The 21,787-nt window shown below is 47.7% G+C and overlaps 2 non-coding genes across 2 annotated transcripts; one reads left to right on the top strand and one right to left on the bottom strand.

Annotated features, from left to right (window-relative positions):
- The first annotated feature begins 12,774 nt into the window (after window positions 1-12,774).
- Window positions 12,775-12,856, top strand: TRNAS-UGA (transfer RNA serine (anticodon UGA)). Its single transcript has one exon. It is a non-coding gene; the product is annotated as a tRNA-Ser (tRNA).
- Window positions 12,857-13,377: 521 nt separating this feature from the next.
- TRNAE-UUC (transfer RNA glutamic acid (anticodon UUC)) lies at window positions 13,378-13,449 on the bottom strand. Its single transcript has one exon. It is a non-coding gene; the product is annotated as a tRNA-Glu (tRNA).
- Between the last annotated feature and the right edge of the window lie 8,338 nt (window positions 13,450-21,787).

Raw genomic sequence — 21,787 nt, 5'->3', positions numbered from 1 at the left:
AAGACAAAAATATTGAATGACAAGGATCAACAGTCTTCAGAAGAGATTGCTATAATAAATATTCATCTTTCATGTCTTGATATTTTCAGCTCAAGATCAGGAAGGTGAGAAGGGTGAGTGTGAGCATGTTATGACGCAGTAAATACTTCTCATCAGCAGGACATAGGCCATGCTCAAGGGCCCCAAAATGTCTTACAACAAAAAGACATTAATGAAACTGTCACTTGCAGGTCAGAAATAGACAAAAGGAGAGATTTCTTCACATAGCACACAGCTGTGAAACCTTAGGCACAGAACGAGTCCAGAGCCCAAGCAGACAAATTCATGGAAGAAATAACATTCGAAAATGTGCTAAACACAAAGCTCCCAGTATGGTTCAGGAATCCAGGACTATGAATTGCACAAAGACAGAAAGCGGAGGAGAAATAGCACTGCATGTTTGCTCAGCTGAATTCTCTTCACCAGGTGTGTGCTAGTGGCTATTGGCAGAGACAGGCTAGATAGACATTTTATCTGATCCAGCGCAGTCATTTTTATTAAAAGCTTTACCAATCCACAATAGCCCTAGACCCAATTGTGGTGTGTGGTTTACTTTACCTTTGTAGATGTGTCCCAGGATGACATTTGCCTTTCTCACGACAGTATGGGAGTGTTTGACTGATGCCATCTTGTAATCCATGTAAGCCCTAGATTTTCTTTCACAGAAAGGCTAATGATCCAGTTGCCTGATATCTGTAGATCTGGTTCTTCCTGCCTAAAATCCCTATGCACTTGTAGAGTGCTCTTGTACCAGCTCCCAGTTAGTACCATCTATGACCATAGCTATTCTCTATTCCATCAAGCAAGTTATTAATAAAACCACCAGATAATGGTGGATCCTGAACAGTGACTCCTGGCTCTTCAGCATTCAAGAGTGACCCATGGATAATTCTTGTCTAACAGGTTATTTAGTTAGTTTGGCATCCACTCTGTATTGTTTTCTTCTAGACTAGGCTTTCATAGTTTGCTTACAAGAATATAATTTGAAGCTATGCCAAAAGCTTCACTGGATCCGTGATGCCTTTTCTTCTTTCTCCACTGGATTTGCTGCCCTGATTGATTTGGCTTGATTACTGGAGAAGCCCATGTTGACACTGACTCATTACCTTAGTCGTTAAAAAATAAGCAAACACTTTGTCAGCATTTGTAGAAGTTTTTCCAAGAATTGAATTAATTTCCTGGTTCCTTTTTCTAAAGGTCAGAACTGGACTTGTCCTATTCTTTGTCCTTCACTTTCCTCTACCCGTTCTTAGAGAAAAACGTCACAAGCATGAAGATTTCCTCAAAGGCTTCAGGAGAGTTTTGTCAAATCTTTTAACATCAGGACCAATATCTCTGAAAACATCTAACTTATGTAAATTGAAAGCTGGAATCTTGTTTTTGTCAGTATTATGAAAAACACCCAACTTGTATTGACCTTTAAAGTGAAGACTGATGGAAGGCAGTATTTTGTCCTTCAGATGTTACAGGCTGATAGCTATCCCTAGCCAGCGCATTGTGGACCTGTGTTTTATTCATTTCCCTTGATGCATTTATTGAATGATGTGTGAGGGCAGCAAGGCTTTGTGGCAGGTGGTGGCAGCAAGGTCCCTTACACAGGGGATACGGCTTCTTTGTCTGCCCATTGGAGTTACACAAATGAGAAGAGGGGAGGTGATAAGGGTGCTCCTAATTACACTGTGTGGTGTATGTAAGGTGTGCACAGAAACAGAATGTCCATGGCCAAGGGTAAATTGCATGTTTATGAATAGAAACTGGGGAGGTAAGTGTTCCTTGAACTCGAGGCTAGCAGCTGTGTGGTGGCACGTCCTCCCACCCTGGGGACAACACGTTCGCCTGGGGAACACACAGTGCATACATATGGAGACCCTCAGCTGTTCAGTGCAGGAGTTGTATACCTGGGATTTGCAGTTACATCATTTGGGGTGGGGGGTGAGGGTTGAAGGAGCCGTACTAGGGCTAGGTCACATGCATGTTGGTCCAAGGGAGAGGCTGTCACCGGGGGTCATTGGCTCCTCACTTTGTGCATGCCTGTCTGTGCTACATGTATCTGCAGTAGCTGGTATTTGTACCAGGCTGGCTGGAGAGGCATGGGGGCAGGTGTAGGGGCGCTGAACTTCCTCATGCAGAGGTGGGAGCTGTGTGTGATGGACGTCATGGCAAGTTGTGCTAGAAGGAAGTGAGAAGTGGCAACGGTCAAAAACCCACAGGTGGTGCCCAGATGCTGCTGTTAAAAAACAGAACAGTGGCCAGTGTGCCTTGGTGCTGTGTGTGCTAAATGTTGTACCTAATCCACTAGCACTCCAAGGCCACCACAGTCCCCCACGCCCTGCCCTGTGCTGATTGCACAGATATCCAGTGCATTTAACAATCTCAAAATATTCAAAGACACATCAATACTTTAATGCCAGAATTGCAAAAGATTCCAACTGCATAATGCATCACTAATTGACACTCAGATTTTTTTAAAGTGCAATTTTAATTCTGAACTACCATAAAACTAATGTACCAAGAAATAATGCTGTTTTACTGGACCAGAAATGAGTTGTTTTCAGAAGAAATCCTCCCCTACTGCAGCACTGGTTTTTATGATCATTCCACACAACTGAATACAAGTTGTTGTGAGCAGATCAGAAGTGACTGACATTCAAAAGGAGATTCTTGTTGATAGTCAGCCATGCAAATCCCCAAAGATTAAGTAGTCAGTCCTTCCTACTGTTTAAATATTTGCATAGTTTTTTTAATTAATCCAAAATAAATAAAAAGAAAATATGAGGAAGAAAACTGCAAATTTATATCTATCATGTTAAATTTGAAAAAAAAGTTAGTGAAAGTTAAGTTTTCAGGAGCTGAAAATACAATGTAAATTTTTCCCCTTTAAAAGGAAATTCAAAATCAAAATCAAAAATTGGCCACTAGTATCACAGTGACTCTAATCACGCTGGCTGAAGCTCTGCCTTGTCCACCTAGCATTCTGCATACAAAACATACACAAGCAGAAGTCCACAAAGGTGTTAGATATCTAACTTCTTGCTGAAATGAAGGGAGGTGAGTCTTTAAATAGGAATGAGATGCCTAAATATATCTGTTAGCACTGTTAGGTTTGGAATTTCACTCATTAGGAGAATAATACTTGCAATTCCAGGTATCTGAAAGGTAGCCTTGCTAGATGTCTTTTGTATTTTTGATATGTATTAATGCAATTGCACTGGTGCCTCAGGGACACTCTGAGACTCCCTGGTTGTTATTGATACTCTTAAACTGCAAAGACAGAAACAGTGTTTGTGTTCAAAGACACGCACTGTCATTTGCAGGTAGCCTGATTGCCTGCTCCCAAGATCAGAGTCACTGCCCATTTGCATTGCAGGTGTGACATTAGATGTGCCCTTCCCATTACTCCAAGCCTAGGCACATCTGAGCTACCCAGGGCATTCAGCTGTCCACACAGAAGCTGTACTATGCCACCCCCAGATAGGAGATCTGGTGCTTTGGTGCAACCTTTCACGTTTCATGAGAAACCAGGATAGTTGTCCATCAAGGCTGCTGTTCGTTTCAGTAGAGCATGTGAGAGATTTCAGCAGCCAATTATGCAGACAGTCTATCAAGCAGCAGGTTCTTCTATTGTATCTCTTCTCTGTTCTAAGTGGTTGGGAGCTGCCAATTTCCTTTCTTTCAGGCTTCTTGGTATTACTGTTCAGGTGAATGGAAATATCTTAGGTTGTGGATCTTCACTTGGAAATCCTACTGTGCATCTGGCAACCTGTAGCTATGTGGTTGCTGAATGCTAAGCATTAGCTGTAGCAGAAACATCACTAAACTTAAGCAGTACAACAAAGAAAAAGCTCATTATTACATTCCTTATGTCCCATTCTAATGGAAAAAAGCAACATCCTCCTCTTTTCTGTTTGACACACCTCTAATTTTCCTGCAAGCTCTTTCAGCCTCCATTTCCATGGCATGGACACATCTACGCCAGTAAGACCGAAGCTTGAGCCACCACTTCTCAAGATAAAAAGGCATAAGGGCTTATGTGGGTACAGTTTCAAACCCATAAAGCTCCTTCTTCACCTGCCAAGGACATATTCTTCCTATATTTTAAACTATGATTTTATTTACCTGTTAGTGACCTTGCCCGGGGCACGGTGGCACAGAACAGTGACCAACACTTTGGAAAACTGTGTCCAGCACATATTCTGGTCCAACAGATGGTCATACTATGCAGAGTTTGTAAAGTCATGGAGTGAGCAAAATAAAACAGAAAAAAGTGAGAAGTGATGGGCTACCAGTACCGAAATTGTGAGGCAAGTAAAGGAGGAAAAGTTCCCAGCAGTTCAGAGGTACCATTTAATCAAAAACAGTTTGTCCAGCTTTATACATGCAAGCCTGCAGCATTAAAAAGAAGCTTTAACTATATGGAAAAGGCCATCCAGTCAAAGCCAGGGCATCATTGTCATACTGAAATATGGCCTCTGGACAACAGGGGAATTTTAGAAGACAATGCAGAGGGGAAAGCTGGCAATTCTGCACAGCCTATGGTCCAGTTTCCTGACATAGCTCTCTTATGGACAAAAGGCTACGTCCAGGGTGTGGATACAGGCTTGCTACTCGATACACTTGCATGGAGCACATGCAAGGAAATAACGCCAGAGCAACAATGAGAGTGGAAATCTGGTGAATTAAAAGCCAAGAGGCAGTGGGCTGAGCAATTATTTTTTCCTTTACTTCTCTTCATCACAGTAGGGAGTTGTAGTTCTCCCACCCGGAACGCTTCCCTTTTGTCGATAGTTTGGACTGATCTACACCTGTCAGCCAGCAGCTCTGGAGGAGGGAAATGCACACACCCGGAGAATCTCACCCTCCACTCTGAGATGATAACTGATGAGAAATGCCAAGAGAACACCTCCTGTGCTCCCTGGCAGGAGCTGGTGACCATCTTGTAGTATACATATGTGCCTGAGGGCCTCATGTCCAAGGCACAACTCCCTTGGGGTCTGGCCACTTCTGACTCTTCCATCAGCAGGAGCTGTCAAAGTGTTGATGTGGGATTGATAGCAACAGCAAAGGATGCTCAAGAGACAGCACCACAGGTCCTTCCAGCACCACTGAGGTGCTTTTTTGAAGGACTTCTCCAGCTATGTGAGGCCCACAGAGGAGATCCTTATCCCTTCGTGAAGACCATCTCAGAAGGCTTACCACTCACAGTGCCCAGGGCTATGAAGCCTTCTCATTGCATGGCCTCTGTCACCTACAGAACCTATTTCATAACTATGGTGAGGTACCCTGGGTGAGTGCCCAATGCCTATGCCTGCTACATAGCAGAAAGAGGTGAGTCCCTCATTCCTACCAGCAGACAGGCAATACCATCAGTAACTAACAGACTGCATTGTGGCTATTTCTACAGAACTCACCTGTAGGGCTATTACTCATGGCCATATCAGATGGCTGAGTACAAGGGGCAGGTCCACAGGGCAGCCTAAGCATTCTTCCTTCCATTGCCACCTGCAGCCCTCTCCACAGTCCCAGAGGTTGCAGGGGCCGTGATGCGACTGAGTCGGGTACAGCATTCAGGCCTACCTCTGCTCTGAGCAGGGGACCCAATTCCCAGGACATAAAAACCGTGGAAGGCCATCTGTACCTTTCTAGTACAATGGTAGGGCACACCACACCCACTGGGACAACAAAATCTTCATCTCCTCCTCATGAATGAAACTTCTTTCTGTTCCATTTTTTAGTAAAAAGGTCCTTCCATCCCCTTCTACCTTTCTTTTGTACTGTGACCCTATGCTCAGTCTGGAAAGTAGTAGGTTGACAAGTCTAGCAAGAGACCTCTGCTGTCACTTATACCCAAATAGGAGAAGGATTTCTCCAGTTTACATTATCTTCTTACTCTGCAGACAATTTCCTGTCTTGTTCCAGTATCTGGGACAGCTGTAAACTAAAAAGGAGCAGTTGTCAGGCCCCTAGAAAGCCACAAGGAGAATACATGGCTTCAAAAGCTCCAGCTAGTCATATAAACAAAGGAGCACAAGAAGCTTTAGATACTCACTCTTGTTTTCAGATGTGCCACACCAGTTGGGGGACTGGGGAGTCATTTGCTGCAGTGGACTCTTTTCCCTGGACTTGATGCCCTGGCTTGATTTCTACAGAGGCTTAATGCACAAGTAGGTGAAGAAATTTAGCACAAATTTCTGAGTTTGATTCAGTGCTTAACCATGTGAAGGCATATCTTGTGTGAACCCCAGACCCAAACTTGTAGGGATTCATCAGTATTCACAGTGCACAAGTAGTAGGTCTTCTCTGGAACTCAATAAGCCATATTAAAACCAGTGAGATACTTAAACATGTCCATCAGGACATTACCATCAGGACAAGTTGTGTTCAAATTGTGTCAGGTAATGTGATGCAACAGTGACCACAGCATGCTGAGTCCAGCATAGTCAGCACATGAGAAAAGTAGTCACTGTTTTGAAGCTTGGAATAAAAGAGGGTGAAAACTTGTAAGTGGAAGCATAGTTTGAACTACTTCTCTGAAGAAAAAGTCTATCTCATGAGTATAGCTTTTCATGCGGTTTTCTATATTGCATGATATTGAGAAATGATATTTATCATTACATAAGAAGAGCTGTCACTTGTTCTATTGAACTCCATTTGTTCTATAAACACATCCTGTTCTTTCTATTAGGCAAGATTCCTTTTCTGTAAATATTACAAGATTAATTGCCAGTGATGCAAGATTAGACAAGAAAAAAGGTCAATAAAAAAGGTCTTTAAGAACATTTACAGGAATTATGACTAGTGCAACAACAGCCTGAGTCCAGTCAGTCTTGAAAAAAACAGATGGGAATCTGGTTGCTCCTAGACCCTTTTGTCAGGCTCTGGAGCCCTCCAGACAAACCTCTTGCCCTCTGTTCCCCTCCAGACCACTCACTCAAGCTCCTGTCCCCTCCAGGCTCCTCTGTTTGGATACTGGTGCTCTCCAGACCCCTCTGTTCCCTCTCTGGTCTTCTCCAGGTCCCTCTATTTGGGTCTGGAGCCTAATGGTTCTTTTCATATGCACTGTAAACCCCACCAGGCCTTTCCATTTGGGCTCCAGTAACCTGCAGATTCATGTGCCCTAGTGCCCCCATGCTCCTCTATTTGCCGTCTGGGATTCTAGCTCCGAAGGGTGTTTGAATCCTTACCACGAAACAAAACCTTGTATCAATGGAGATCTTCAGATACCAAATTGGGAGTACTTCATCTGTAAAATGAGTAATGAGAAACAGCTCGCTCCAGACCATAGGACTCATCCTTAAGAAGTGTGCTGAGCAGGACTCTAGCAGCTTTCCAGCTCTGAAGGCTCTCCACTCTGTGAACCATACCCAAACCTGAACCCTAAGCTGGCACTTCAGGAGATCCAGGGGATGCATCTCCCAGCTCTAAACGTGAACATGGAGCCAAGAAGAGGAGAAGGAAACTTGAAAAACTGAAAGGGAAGAATTTAAGCTTAGCTTTTTTCCCAACTCCATAATTGTCCAAAGAGAGTGTTTTCCTGACTTGTCCCTCTCTTTAGCTCTATCACTTGTGCCAGCCTTGTTCTATCAGCTACTTGCTGGCCAGACATTATCTCATGTGTCCAGTAATAGAGCTGGTTTGAGCACCTGGTTTCTAAGGTGCAGATGCATCTGATTGCATGGCCACATGGTGTGATCCTCAGACTGTGAGCCAAGAATACAGAGCTGTTCGAGAGCTAAGAAAGCTGCTACTTATAGGTTTCTGTGGAGACCTCCAGGAAAAACAAGGGGAATCGATGATGTAACGTACCATATAGGTCTTATGGTGCAAGCTTCTATCTCTCTGAGATTAAAAACATGTGAGCTAATGGCCATGGGCTGCCTCTGCTCCCCTGACTCCCTTGTCTCTGCCTATACAGCACAGTGCTGGGCAGTGGGGAGAAACCCTAGTGAGCTCAGCCAGGAGCTGGTGAGCTGCCGTTGCAGGGAGCCCTGCATGGGCTTGTTCATCCTGCCCACCTGAAGCCCTGTGTTTTCACAGGCAGACTGCTCTACTACTGAGACATGAAGGATTAGTCCTCTGTAATATAGCCAAATGAGAGCCCAGAAGCTCATGGTTATTTAGAGAGAAGAGAGTAATTTAACCCTAGATCCCTGAAATTGGAGACCAGTCTCCTAATGCTATCAAAGCTTTGTTTGGACTCAGTCATCAGAATCCTAGACTTCTTAAAGAATAGATTAAGTTGGAAAAGATCTATGGAGGTCTCGTGCTCAACCCGCAGCTCAAAGCAGTGCTTGTTCCAAAGTTGAGGCATGTTCCTTGAGGTCTTTTCCAGCTGAATATTGAACATGCTCTAGGATGGAGATTTCACAGTTTCTCTAGAATTGTCCCAGAGTCTGACTGCATTTATTGTGTGGACTTCAAACTGGTCACCACTACTTTTTGAATCTGTCAGTCTAGTCAAAAGCATCCACCACTCTCCCCTCATCCATGGAGCCTTTCATTTCATCATATTCAGCGATCAGGTTGGTTAGACAAGATCTGCCCTTGGTAAATCCATCCTGGCTGTTTCTACACCTTTTTGTCCTTCATATTCCTGGTCATCCATCCTCCTGATGGATTTGCTCCATAATCTTCTGGGGGGTCAAGGCTGGGCTGACCAGCCTGTAGTTCCTGGGAACCTTCTCAAAGGTGGGTATGACATTTTCCTGGTGACTGAAAAAAGGCACCTCCCTCAGTTGCCATAACCTTTCAAAAATGATAGCAGTCACACAATGTCACAAACCAGCCCCTTCAGCAACCTTAGATGCATCCCATATTGTCACAGAATCACACAGAATCACAGAATGGTTGAGGTTGGAAGAGACCTCTGGAGATCATCTAGTCCAACCCCCCTGCTCAAGCAGGGTCACCTAGAGCATATTTCCCAGGATCATGTCCAGACGGGTTTTGGATATCTCCAGCGAAGGAGACTGTCCTTTTTGACTTCTGTATATCTAATTTGTTTAAGTGTCCCTAACTGTATCTCCCTCTCCCATGGGTAATGGTTCAGTCCCCCAGATTCTGTCACTAAGCTTAGGCACCTGGGATGTCTGAGAGCGGACATTGTCAACACAGACTGAGGCAAAAAAGACATTGAGGGCATTAGCTTTCTCCATGTCCTTGGTCACCAAATCCCCTGCCACACTGAGCAGTGGTTCCAGAGTTTCCTTAGCCTTCCTTTGGCTGCTAAAGAACATAAAGAAGATCACCTTGTTGCCCTGAACACCACTTACACAGCTCCAATCAAGTTTTGGCATTCTTAAATCCCTCCCTGCACACTCAATTTCTCTATGTTCACCCTGGGAACCCATCTCCACTTCCACCTTCTGTGTACTTCTTTTTTGTGCTTGAACTCATTCAGGAGTTCCCTGATCATCCATACTGGCCTACCTGACCATGCCTACTTCACTTCTTGCACATCACACCGGACTGGTCCTGTGATCTGAGAAGGTAGTCCTTGAACAAGAGCTAGGTTTCCTGGGACCCTTTGGCCTCCTGGGCAGCCTCCCATTGGATCCTGCCAAGGAGAAAGTTGATCAAGCTATCTGCTCTCCTGAAGTCCAGGGATGTGATTCTGCTATTTGTCTTCCTTATTTCTCTCAGAATTTCAAACTCCACAGTCTTGTGCTTGCTGCAGCCAAGGTTGCCCTTGACCTTTGTCTTTGACCGGTTCTTCCTTGTTCACGAGTAATAGGTCCAGCAGAGTGCCTCGGTTAGTCAGCGTCCTGATCACCTGTATTTTTTTGTCGATGCTTTCTAGAAATCTCTTGGATCACTTTTTCTCCACATGCTTTCCTTCTAGAAGATATTGAGGTGGTTTTAATCCCACATGAGTAGCAGGGCTTGTGATCATGATGCTTCTCCCAGCTGTCTGAAAAAAGTTTCATCTCTTCTGCTTTTTGATCAAGCACTCTGTGGCAGATGCCTACCATCATGTCACTGTTTTTACTGTCCCTTCTGATCTGTACCCATAAGCTCTTAGCCAGCTCATCACCTTTCCCAAAGCAATGGCCTGCTTACTCAAGCCACTCTTTTACGTAAACAGCTCCTTGCCTTCCTCACTTGTCTTTCCTAAAGAACCTGCATTCATCCATTGCCTAGGGCACTATATCTGTTCTGATGTGGCAGATCTGCAGATGGAGGAGGATCTGTTGCCCTCCAGTTGCCAGAAGTCACTGCCTGCTCACCTCCCCCACTTTGGGAGTATCCATGCACCACTCTGAGTGCAGTTTTAGCTGTCCTTCCTTCCTTGCACTGTGCAGCTCAGGCTCTCCCCTCTAAAGTGTCTCTGTGAAGACCCTGTCGATCTCCTGTTTGTCCTCCATGATGCTGTGGGTTTGCTCATCTCCTGCCACAGCTCCTTCCATGGCAACTCAGTCCTCGCCCAGAGGTCACATCTCAGAGAAGCCACTGTCCTCCCAGGCCCAGGAGAGAGCCATCAGGCACTCCCTGCCGCCTGAGACCTGACTGTACCTGACACTTGTCACTAGGCTGAGAGGAAAGGAGAGGGAATGGCTGGAGTGAAGTGGAATGGACACATCTCTCTTGCTCTGGTCAGGGAATTAGGAGATGTAGTGCAGGATGGACTGAGCAGAGGAGATTTTTTCACAACGGCCTCTAAAGGAGCCCTCTGCCTGCACTTAGAGGCACTGCTAGCAGCATGCAGGAAGGATTTCATCGCAGAGGGGAAGAGCAGTTGGGCACACATGACGGACTGCCCTGAGTGACAGCATCACAGGCACCAGTCAGCTCCTTCCAAGCCTCTCTTTAGTCTCAGAGCGAATCCTGGCTCCCGGGAGCTGGCAGTCCATGCAGAGCTGCAAATATGGGGAAAGTATGTTCTCTGCAGGACAGCATGTGCAGGGGCTTGGGGATACCCCAGCAACATCCATCTTCTGCAGCCCAGCAGAAGCATGCAGCTACTGGAAGAAAAAGCCTCCATGTGCAGAAGATGAAGCCTTTTCTGGATCTGATGTGCAGATGCAGGGACTTTTGTGTGCTTATCTCCAGACAGGAGGGTGGAAGGGAAGGCTTCCAGGAGGATTAGGAACCTGAAGTTCTGCAAGAACAGTCACGAACAGCAAAAGAGAAGCAGGTGGCTTTTAGCCATCATCTTCTTGGGTGAGAGATGCACTCTGTCCCCTGCAGAAGTTTCAGAGCAGGAATTTGTTTTTCCTGGGGCTTTCACCAGAGATGTTGGGACTCATCAGCAGGAAGATCTGCTGAAGGAGGGGAGAAGTAAGTCAGCTGTTCATAAAGTCTGTGTTTCAAGCCCATTCAGGGACAGGGCATTTGTGTGGCTAGGGCACTGGCAGAGAAATCCCTTGCTCTTCACCCACCAAGCCACTAATCTCATTGCAGAAGGCTAGCAGGTTGGTTAAGCATGATTTCTCCTTCATAAATACATGCTGACTACTCCCAATAACCTTCCTGTCCTTCACATTCCTGGAAATGGTAGCCAGGATTAATTGCTCCATCACCTTCCCGGGGATCAATGTGCAGCTGACTGGCCTCTAGTTTTCCAGATCCTTCTTCTTTCCCTTTTTGAAGATAGAAGTGACATTTGCTTTTTTCCAGACCTGAGTAACCTCTCCCAGTCACCCTGACTTTTCAAACATAATTGAGAGTGTCTTCACAATGACATCACCAGCTCCCTCTGCACTTGCAGATGCATCCCATCAGGGCCTAGGGACTTCTGTACGTCCAGTTTGTTTAAGTGTTCCCTATCCTGATCCTCCTGTACCAAGGGTAAGTCTTCATTGCTCCAGACTTCCCTGCTAGTTTCAGGAGCTTGGGACTCCTAAGGGCCGGACTTACCAGTAAAGACTGAGGCAAATAAGACATTCAGTACCCCTGCCTTTTCGGTGTTCTTTGTCACAAGGACCCCTGCTTCATCTAGAATCAGGCCCACATAGCCTTCCTTTTGCTGCTGATATATTTGTAGAAGTCTTTCTTCTTGCCTTTAATGTCCCTTGTCAATTTCAGCTCTAGGTGAGCTTTAGCTCTCCTAACCCCATCCTTGTGTGTTCAGACAGTGTCCCAATAAGCCTCCTGGGTCACCTGTCCCTGCTTCCATGTCTTGTATACTTCCTTTTTATGTTTGAGTTTAGAGAACTCCTTGTTTGTCTATGTGGGCCTCCTGCTGCCTTTGCTTCATTTCCTGCTTGTTGGGATGGACCATGCTTGCGCTTGGAGGAAGTGGTCCTTGAATAGCAGCCAGCTGTCTAGCACCTCTTTTTCCTCCAGGGCCATATCCCATAGGATTCTTCCAAGCAGGTTCCTGAACAGGCCAATGTCCGCTCTCCTGAAGTCCAGGGGTGTGATCCTGCTTTTCGCTTTTTTCCTCTCCTTGCATGATCCTGAACCTTCACATCTCCAACCAGTTCTTCCTTATTTGTAAGTATGCGGTCCAGCAGAGCACCTCTAGACTTTCACCATCACTGGTGTTGTAAATGGTGCCCAGTTTCCTTTTCTGGAACAGCTGATTTCGATATCTAGTCTAAGTGCCAGCCTTTGCTCGGTGCAGTAGAGATAACAGCAATAATAGCTGTATCAGTGCAGGGTGTGTGATGGGGTCAGCATGGCAGGTGCAGGCCATGTTCAGGGTTGGATTAGGTCCTATTGTGGCCTTGGTGAGGGGCAGACAGCCTCCCTTGCCATCCCTGTCATGGTCTCCTGAAGAGGCTGCCAATGCAAGCTGCTGTGATGGCCGAGCGGTGAAGGCGTTGGACTTGAAATCCAGTGGGGTATCCCTGCGCAGGTTCAAATCCTGCTCACAGCGGGAGCTTTTACTGGCAGCCCCTGCCCTCCCATTGGGAGGACGAACACCCACTCATTACTGTTCATAAGAATGACTCAGTGGTGGTGTGCACAAAGCAATTCAGCAGTCTGCTCCTGCCCCTAGGCCCAACCTCTAGCTGAGCTCTTCCCTTTAGGAGGTCTGAGGCAGGCAGGCAGTATGATACGATGCTCAAATGTTTGCAGCCTGGCACAAACTTGTCCTAAGACATCCTTATCCATGCTTGTCCTCATCTTGTGCCCTGCACCTGTAGCAGTTTTCTCCAGGGGAGGTCCAGCTTGACGGCACCCAGGGGGCTGCCGCTCTGCCACGCAAACACACACACAAATACACATGGGTTGCTCTTTGCCACACAACTCATCCAGTCCTGGGGTCACTTCCCCCTCCTAGAGCCAGCCACTTGAGCTGACCAAGAGCTGCAATAGGGCAGCTCTTGTCCCTGGGGCAAGGCAGTCCCACCACGAAGAAAAAGGCTTGGATCTTCTGTGAAGCTGAGAAGTCCCTTCCCTGGTTGGGAATTGAACCCAGGCCATGGCAGTGAAAGTGCTGAATCCTGACCACTAGACCACCAGGGATGAGATGAGGGATGGCCAGCAGCCTGGCCCTGCAGGGACAGAGTGACCCATGAGCCTGCAGCCCCGAGAGAAAAAATAGCTTGGCCAGACTCTATAGACTTTCTGGGGGACTCTGTAGGGGCTCCTACTCCTTTCTGAGAGCCATGGCATGGGGCAGACCCTCTGCCCAAAGGTATCTGTCCCCACCAGTCCCAGGAAGCAGGAAGTGGCTATACAGGGGCTCTGATCACCACTGAAAGCAAGTTTGCAGCAGGGAAGGGTGACCAATGGTTCAAGTAAGAAACTAGCAGTCCCCTGAGGGCTCACCAGAGAGGTCCAGTTCTGCTGATGAGGGAGCAAGATCCCCATTTATACTGTTGCAAATTGGTAGGCTCAGATGCCATACATCACACCGGACAGACAATCCAGCTTCATGGTTCCTAATGCCATGGCTCAAGGACCCTGGCTCGTGTTCAGCCAGGGTTCCCTACTAATCCCCTAGAATGAAGCAGAACAAAGTGCTAGGGAAAATATGGACCCACTACTGAATGGGATTGAATGGGGCAGGGGCCCTGGTGACAAAGGATACAGAGAAGGCAGAGATACTGAATGCCTTCCTTGCTTCAGTCTTCACTGCTAAGGCCAGCCCTCAGGAGTCCCTGACCCTGGAGACCGGGGGAGAAAAGGTCTGGAGAAAAGAAGATTTTCCCTTAGTCAAGGGGGATTGAGTTAGAGATCATTTAGGCAAACCTGACACCCACAAATCCATGGGCCTCGATGGGATGCACCCATGAGTGCTGAGGGAGTTGGCCGATGTTATTGCTAGGCCACTCTCCATCATCTTTGACAGGTCCTGGAGAACAGGAGAGGTGCCTGAGGACTGGAAGAAAGCCAGTGTCACCCCAGTCTTCAAAAAGGGCAAGAAGGAGGAGCCAGGAAACTCCAGGCCTGTCAGCTTCCCCTCCATCCCGGGAAAGCTGATGGAACAGCTCCTCCTGGAGGTCCTCACTAAGCATGTGGAGGACAAGAAGGTGATCAGGAGTAGTCAGCATGGATTCACAAAGGGAAATCATGCTTGACCAGTCTGATAGCCTTCTCTGCTGGAATGACTGGCTGGGGAGATGAGGGCAGAGCAGTGGATGCTGTCTACCTGGACTTCAGCAAGGCTTCTGACACTGTCTCCCATCACATCCTCCTAGGGAAGCTCAGGAAGTGTGGGTTGGATGAGTGGACAGTGAGGTGGATTGAGAACTGGCTGAATGGCCGAGCTCAGAGGGTTGTGATCAGTGGCACAGAGTCTAGTTGGAGGCCTGTAGCTAGCGGTGTCCCCCAGGGGTCAGTCCTGGGTCCAGTGTTGTTCAACTTAATTATCAATGACCTGGATGAAAGGACAGAGGCAATGGGCACAAGCTGAAACACAGGAAGTTCCATCTGAACATGAGGAAAAACTTCTTTACTGTGAGGGTGACAGAGCACAGGAACAGGTTGCCCAGAGAGGTAGTGGAGTCTCCATGCTTGGAGATGTTCAAAAGCCGCCTGGACACAATCTTGGGCAACGTGCTCTAGGAGGCACTGCTTGAGCAGGCAGGTTGGTCTAGATGATCTCTAAAAGTCCTTTCCAACCTCGGCCATTCTGTGATTCTGTGATTCTGTGATCCCAGCCCTCCATCATACAGCTCCACAGGCGCAAAAGCACAAAAGCAGAGAGTCCTCTGCAAAAACTGGCAAGAAGACATCGAGAGAGCCGCTTTCCCTTCAGAGGGTAGCTAGAACAATATCATTGAAATTAGGCTAGATGCCACTCCAGAAGGCAGCTGAAAAACTCATGTCTGTTTTCCCCACTGAGAACAGCCTCTTTCATTCAGCAGTGTCTGAAAGAAAACTGCCCCCAAGTTGCCTCTCATAAATACTCCAGAGCCTGTTGTCAGGACCTTGTCAAAAGACGTTGCAAGCTCTGTGACCTCTTCCTCCACTTTCTTCCTAGGCATTTGGCTGCTGTTGTTCAATACCAGCTTTGATATGGCGCAGCTGGGTAGCTTGCAATCTGACTACTGCAAAAATTACTACATCCATTCTCAGCAAAAAGAGCTGAGAAAGAGCTGGAAGAAGCCACTGCCCTTCTCTGCCTTGTTATCATCCTTGTCTCCCCACTTCCCATCCCTCAGAAATCAGCCAGCCCTCACTGCTCCCTGAGGGTCCACTCAGACCATTGCATGCTCTGAGGCGAGCACCAGGGAGCTTAACCCCTCACACATACAGGGCCTTTCCCCCACTCTTCCACCTACCCAGGGGTCTGTTTGACCCCCAGGTATTAGCTGTTGAGTGGTAATAATCTCCCAGCTCTCTGTATATAGTACATGAAGACCACGCTCCCACCACTCATGGCCCTGGAGCTCTGCTTTGGGGATTGCGATCAGCCACTGAGGCTATCTCCTTGGTGCTCTGGCAGGGGAGCCAGCCATTAGCGGATCATCCAGCCCAGGTCCTGAATTGAGCCACGAAAAATGAATGGGGGGAAAGAGCCCTTGTGGCCCACTCCAAGATAGGGCTGGTGGAGGCCCTCAAAGCTGAGGTGACTCGCGCTGCCCTGCCCTGGAACCTGGGCTGCAGTCAGCCCCAGCTGTCATTGGAGAAGTGCCTAGCAGCTCTTATTTACTCATGAGGGATTTTTTTCAGCACAGGCAATGCCATATCATTGCAGTGACATGTCAGAAGCACCTGGCAAGAAACACAGCCTTGCTGATGCAGAAGGATCTGGGAACAGGAAGAGATGTTGGGTAAGTGCCCCAAAACAGCAAGGGACCAAAGCTAAGCCCTTGAGGTGAATTCAGGAGCCTGGGCATTCAGCTACATGGCAATTCCAGGAGCATCTGCAAGGACCCCACGATTGAGGTGGTTCTTGGAGTCTATTTTCAGAGCTGTGCAATAGGAGCAGGACACGCTGCTGTGGAGACAAACAGCCAGGTAATGCTGTACAGACAGGAAAGACTGACAGGGTGAAATGTGCATGAACACAGTTAAAACTGAGTTAAAGTATTTGTTTCCCAATTGTTGCTTAAGAGTAATACCTAGGGGTGCTGCTGCCTCCCTTGGCAGGGTGCAAGGGCTGCAGGATGGTAGACCCCTTTGCTAAAGGTGCTGGCAAGAGCAGCAGATCTTTATACTTGCCCCACAGCCAGAATGAGGTGGTTGAAGGTTTGCTGTTGCTGCTCAGCGCTTTTCAGTGAGGCTGGGAGAGCTTTTAACTAGCCTAGCCATGGCTGAAGTGCCAGGCCTGTCTGTATGTGTGTGAACTGCACAGTACCAGGTTAGCTGTGGGGAGGCAGCCTGAGCTCTGGTGTCAGTGAGGGGAAGCGGAGACTCTCCTGGGGCTTGGGTTTGGGGCTGCTGGAGCTGAGGGACACAGATCTAGTATGCAGAGCTGCATGCCTTCCTCTGTTTGGAGAAAGTAGAGATTTGAGCCCTTGTGTTGATAGAGGAAAAATATCTGGAGTTCCTGTTTCAGTTACTATTTGTATAGTAAAATATGCATTTTGTTTTCCTAGGTCCATGCTGCTGAGGAATAATTGGTATTTCACCTCTTTCGCTCTACCAGCTGTTTGGGGCCACCTTTTGGGACATCAGCTGGAGCTGCAAAGAGTAAGTGATCTCAGTTTCCAGAGAGCCCTTCTGAAGGAACAGTAACTAGAATTTGCCTTCATTTACCCATTGAGGAGCTGCCATGGAAGGGAGTGGGCCTACATTTGCCACTTTGCTCTGCACCCTGCAGCCCTCCCATCCCTTCCTGGGGAGCTGTGCTGCAGGAAGAGCAGAATGGGAATCACACACGGTAGCATCACACTGGCTTTGTTTTGCTCTTGGAAGTAAACCCTGGAGGAAGCCACAGCAGAACCGTTTGGTTTATATAACCCATGGTTTATTTAATCTGATAACAGCTCTCAGAAGAATGGCTTGCCCTCCCTTCTCATTCCCTGCTTTTCAGGCAGCTCCTGCAGTAGGAAGAGCTCTTTGCTGCACAGCTGCAGCTAAGAGAGGCAGCTGCTGGATGCAGCTGTGTCACTGCTGCTGCTGCTCTCTCCATGGTACAGCTCTTACTTCCTTTCAGGGTGTAAAAGTTTGTGGCAGAAGCCTTTTATCCTTCTGTTCCCCCCCCCCGCCCCCCGTACAGATACTCTCTTGTTCCCCATTTGCTCTTTCTTTCAGTTTAGTCAGGGGTCCTGCAAGCACAACTCCACCTAACTGGGGACCTATACTCTATGTTCCCGTACCTGTACTAAAGAGTGTTGTTCAATGTATGGTAGAAAGCCTTCACCCAAGGAGGGGCAGAAGTAAGCTTGAAAAAGGGGCCAACAGTGGTCAGAGTGAAAGCCAGAGCCCCCCACTGCTCTTGATACCTGGTGAGGAGAGCTGAGGAAGCAGCTATTGCTGCAGAAACTCTTTCAAACATACAAATCATTCATCGACATTCCGGGAGCACACTGTTTGGGACTCAAAAAATGCCACCACCACCTCCTTCTGTCCAAGCAGAAATGCTTGTGTTTCCCCTACTCTTTCCCCAAACACCTGACATAGCCTCTCTATCCCTTTGTGCCCGATATATTTCTCATAAGGAAAAAACAAACAAGCAAATAAACAAACAAGAGCCAGGCTAAGTAACATAGGCAGGAACAAAAGCAGCCTTTTTCATCCTCGCTCTTAAAAAAGAGGCATTCTGCTGTACAGAAAGAAGCAGATGGGCTTGATATGGGACCACCACTCCTTGGGTGACTGCTACCAGCATGGGCAACACAACAGGATGCTGCAGAGCACAGACAGTCTGCATGCATCCCTGGGCCTCTGCCCAAGTGCAAAGAGCTCAAGGGATGGCCTGGGGTTCAAGGTGACAGTATAACTTGTTTCTCTGCAGCATCTGGCACAGAGGAGTCCACATGCATAGGGCAACAAGCAGTGTCACAAAGGATGGGGAGCGCAGCCTCAGGCCTTCCTGCAGAGGGGTGGCCGGTGCTCAGAGAGGTCCTGACTCTCCAGGGCTGTGTGCAGGGAGTGCAGCCCACATGTACGCTTGGGTAGCGGGGATATTTCCCTGAGGGAGCACAGGGATGCACAGAGATAGGCAAGATGCAGATGGACTGGGAGCAGGCCCTGATGGAAACCTCAAAGGTTTCCTTGGATTCAGCCACTCCTTGACAGCCACAGGCCTGGCACCTTGGCAGGGCTCCTCAAAGCAGAGGGACCTCAGTGACAGCTTCATTTTCTTTGACTTCCTTCTCTTCCTCCATCATATCTCTTTGCTCTGCCGCACTTCTCTTTGCCCTGTGGGGCTGCAGAGCACCAGTGCTCTGGCAGTCCTAGAGAGGCAGCAGGAAGGAGATGGTGGTGTCTGGAGAGAGAAATGGCTCTGTCCAACAGCTGCATCCATGCAGAATCCTTCCCTCCCCCTTGCAGCCTGTCCAAATTATTTGTAATGAATGGCCAGCCCTGTCTCTCCTTCTCCTGAGTGAGCTGCTGTGATTCCAGTCATCCAGGAAATTGCATTGCCCTCCATAGGCAGAAGACAGTTTAGATACCTATTTACAACATGAGAGTGTTGATCCTCTCCAAAACCATGTCCTGTTGCCAGTGCAGGTAAGGCAGAGTGATTCCTCCCGAGGTGTGTTTCCAGTCCATCCCTAGAGTTACATGCTTTGAAAGGTTCTAAGATATCACCGTCTTCCCAAGAGACAGGGCAAGGCGACACCCATCGCTGGCTAGCAGTTTGGGATCCAGCTGAACTTGGGAACTTCAAGGCATGCAATTTTGAAGAGCAGGTAACTTGAGCTCGAGCTCTAGAAGTGGGAGAGGTTGGAGCAAGGGACTGGTTTTAGGTTAGCATTATTTTAGGCAGACTAGTGGTTAAATTGGGGAGTGAGTGAGAGCAGAAGCTGAGGAAACCCAAACTTTAAGGAGACAAAGGTAATGATCCTGATGGTACTACCCGAGGTGGCCAAATATCAGAGCCTCGTTCATTGACATTCCATTACATTGCTGCTTCTTTTTCTCATCCTCTCTCTTTGGATAGCCATGAGTTGTAGTGCCAACATGGAAGCTTCACTAACAGCCAGCCAGATCTGATGACAGCTTATTGACTTCTTCAAGGAAAACAGATACCTGTGTACTCCTCTTCTGCAATCCCCAGGGATGACCTGACTTACTGTTTGCCAATGCTGCCATGAATCTGGTAGAATTCCCACTCTAATCCTGTGGTTCTTGTGAACATGTCCTGTGACAACTGAAGTCAGAGAAGCAGTTTGCAGAGACTTTGGAGTGCCCCTTCCGTTCTACAAACTCCTGATGGGCAGTCAAGCTGACCAGGAGCTTGTTAAGCTCCAAGTGGAGTTTAAAGCCTCCATCTATAGATAGCATCTCAGATGGCCGCACACCAGCTTTCTTTTAGTGGCTGAATCCTCTTCCGACAGGGCTGGCTCTGTAAGCCTTACAAGCGGCAGTGAATCTGGCTTTCTGTCCCCCTTTCAGTGTCCTGCTTCCTGGGCTGGGCTCACTCTGATTTCATTTCTGTGAGATTTGGATTCGGCCCTTGGTGTCCTGAAGACAAAAGACTTCAAGCAAACCAGCTAGAAAACTCTTCTGTTGATTGTGTAAAGTCATTGCTGGTTTTCTCATCCTGCTCCTAGTCCTAGAGGATGATGGTAAGTGGTGTGTCTGCTGGAGTCTCCTGAACTATTGCAGAGCTGGAAGGAGCACTGTCAGAAGTCCCTGTGTTCCCTGGGCTGACTGCACAGCCATGAGAGCACTACCGGTCTCCTTTTCGCCACCCTTTGGGTGTCACACTGTCCTGCAAGTAATTGGCATGGAGAGTCCCAGTGTCAATCAAAAATAATACCTTTAACAAGCGGCCAGGGCCGCTGAAAGGGCTCTGCAATAGATGAGCATGCAGTGCTTGCTGAGTTCTGGTGCCAGCTGGAATTCTGGCTACTTTCAGAAAGTCCTACTCTAGCTGTTCCCCAGGAGTATGTGTGTGTTTGCATGTGCATATGTGTGTATGAGGGATAACAGACAGTCCTGAACCTGCCTCAGATGGCAGGCTTGGTTTTTCTGAATGGTATCTCGGGTGTGCATCCAGGACATATCGTGACGTAGACATCACCCCCTGCCTGGTTGTTGCCTCTGGTGTTTGCACGTGGGCTCTGGGTGCTTTCCTTAGTTTAAATTTTCCTCTTCTTTTCCATCCCAGTTCAAACCCATCTTCCTCAATATAACCACGTCATGTCATTAAACTGAACCCTTCGCACTCACTTGCAAGACTGAACACTCAGATGCTTGTCCAAGCTGGGGGCAAGCACAGATCCCCTTCATGCACATACAACTCCCCTCCATTCTTCTCTGTACACGGTCTTATCTCCTCTGTTCACTCCATAGATGACCAGATGCTATCCAGTCCCCACTGCGTGCACTCCTCTGTTCCCCTTTATGCATGCTCAGATCTCTTCCTTTCCCCTCCATGAGCACTCTCATCCTCTCCATTACTCTCCCTGTATGCTCTGATCGCTGTCATTGGCTTCCCCAAAATTAGATGTAGGAAAATAACATGCAGGGGACAGTATTCATACTTTCAGTCTAAAACCACTGTTTTATTTTACAGTCATCTGTGTCTGTTCAGCTTCTGCAGGATTTCTCAGTCTGTGTTGCTTAAGATGAAGATGATGAATGAAAGAACTCCAGTATCATTTCCTACAGAAGACGGCAGATGGCCTGGCAGATGGCCCTTGGCACTGAGGGTTAACACTTGCCTCAGAGTGGGGCTTGCCCACCCTCAGCTCCTGCTTGGTTAAAAGAACTGGCACTCTGCTAGCTGAGCAGAGCCTATGCGTGCAAGGATCAAATATGAGGGGAGCGGGCTCCTGCAGGGGAGAAGCTGGGGATGCCCTGAGCCTTGGAGACTCCCATGCGGAGCACAGCCCCAGCCTCTTGCTGAGGGAAATCCATTGACAGTTTCCCTGGGGAGAAGGTCACCCTCTGAGATGTTCATTTGAAAGGAAAGGAGTCCTATTTCCAAAAAGCTGAGGGGTCCTGCAGCTCCTGCTTAGCTGTAGAAAGACTGCCTGAAAGTCAAATTTTAGAAATGAATCATGAAATTACTTTCCATCAACTCTGCTTGGCCCTTCTTACCCAGGAAGCAAGCCACTGCCTCTGGTTTCTTCCCACTGTCTCATCTACTACCTCTAGATCGGCAGAAGAGGTTTAAAACTCAGAGAGATCTTCCCTTTTCAGATGCTAGGTGGCAGGATTCACTTGTCCAAAACACCTCTTGTCTCTGTTTCCACTGCCACCTGCACTGGGAGTGCAATGCAGCTGATAGGGT

Source organism: Struthio camelus, chromosome 16, assembly GCF_040807025.1.
Source record: "Struthio camelus isolate bStrCam1 chromosome 16, bStrCam1.hap1, whole genome shotgun sequence".
NCBI lineage: Eukaryota > Metazoa > Chordata > Aves > Struthioniformes > Struthionidae > Struthio > Struthio camelus.
This window is presented reverse-complemented; position numbering and strand designations above follow the sequence as displayed.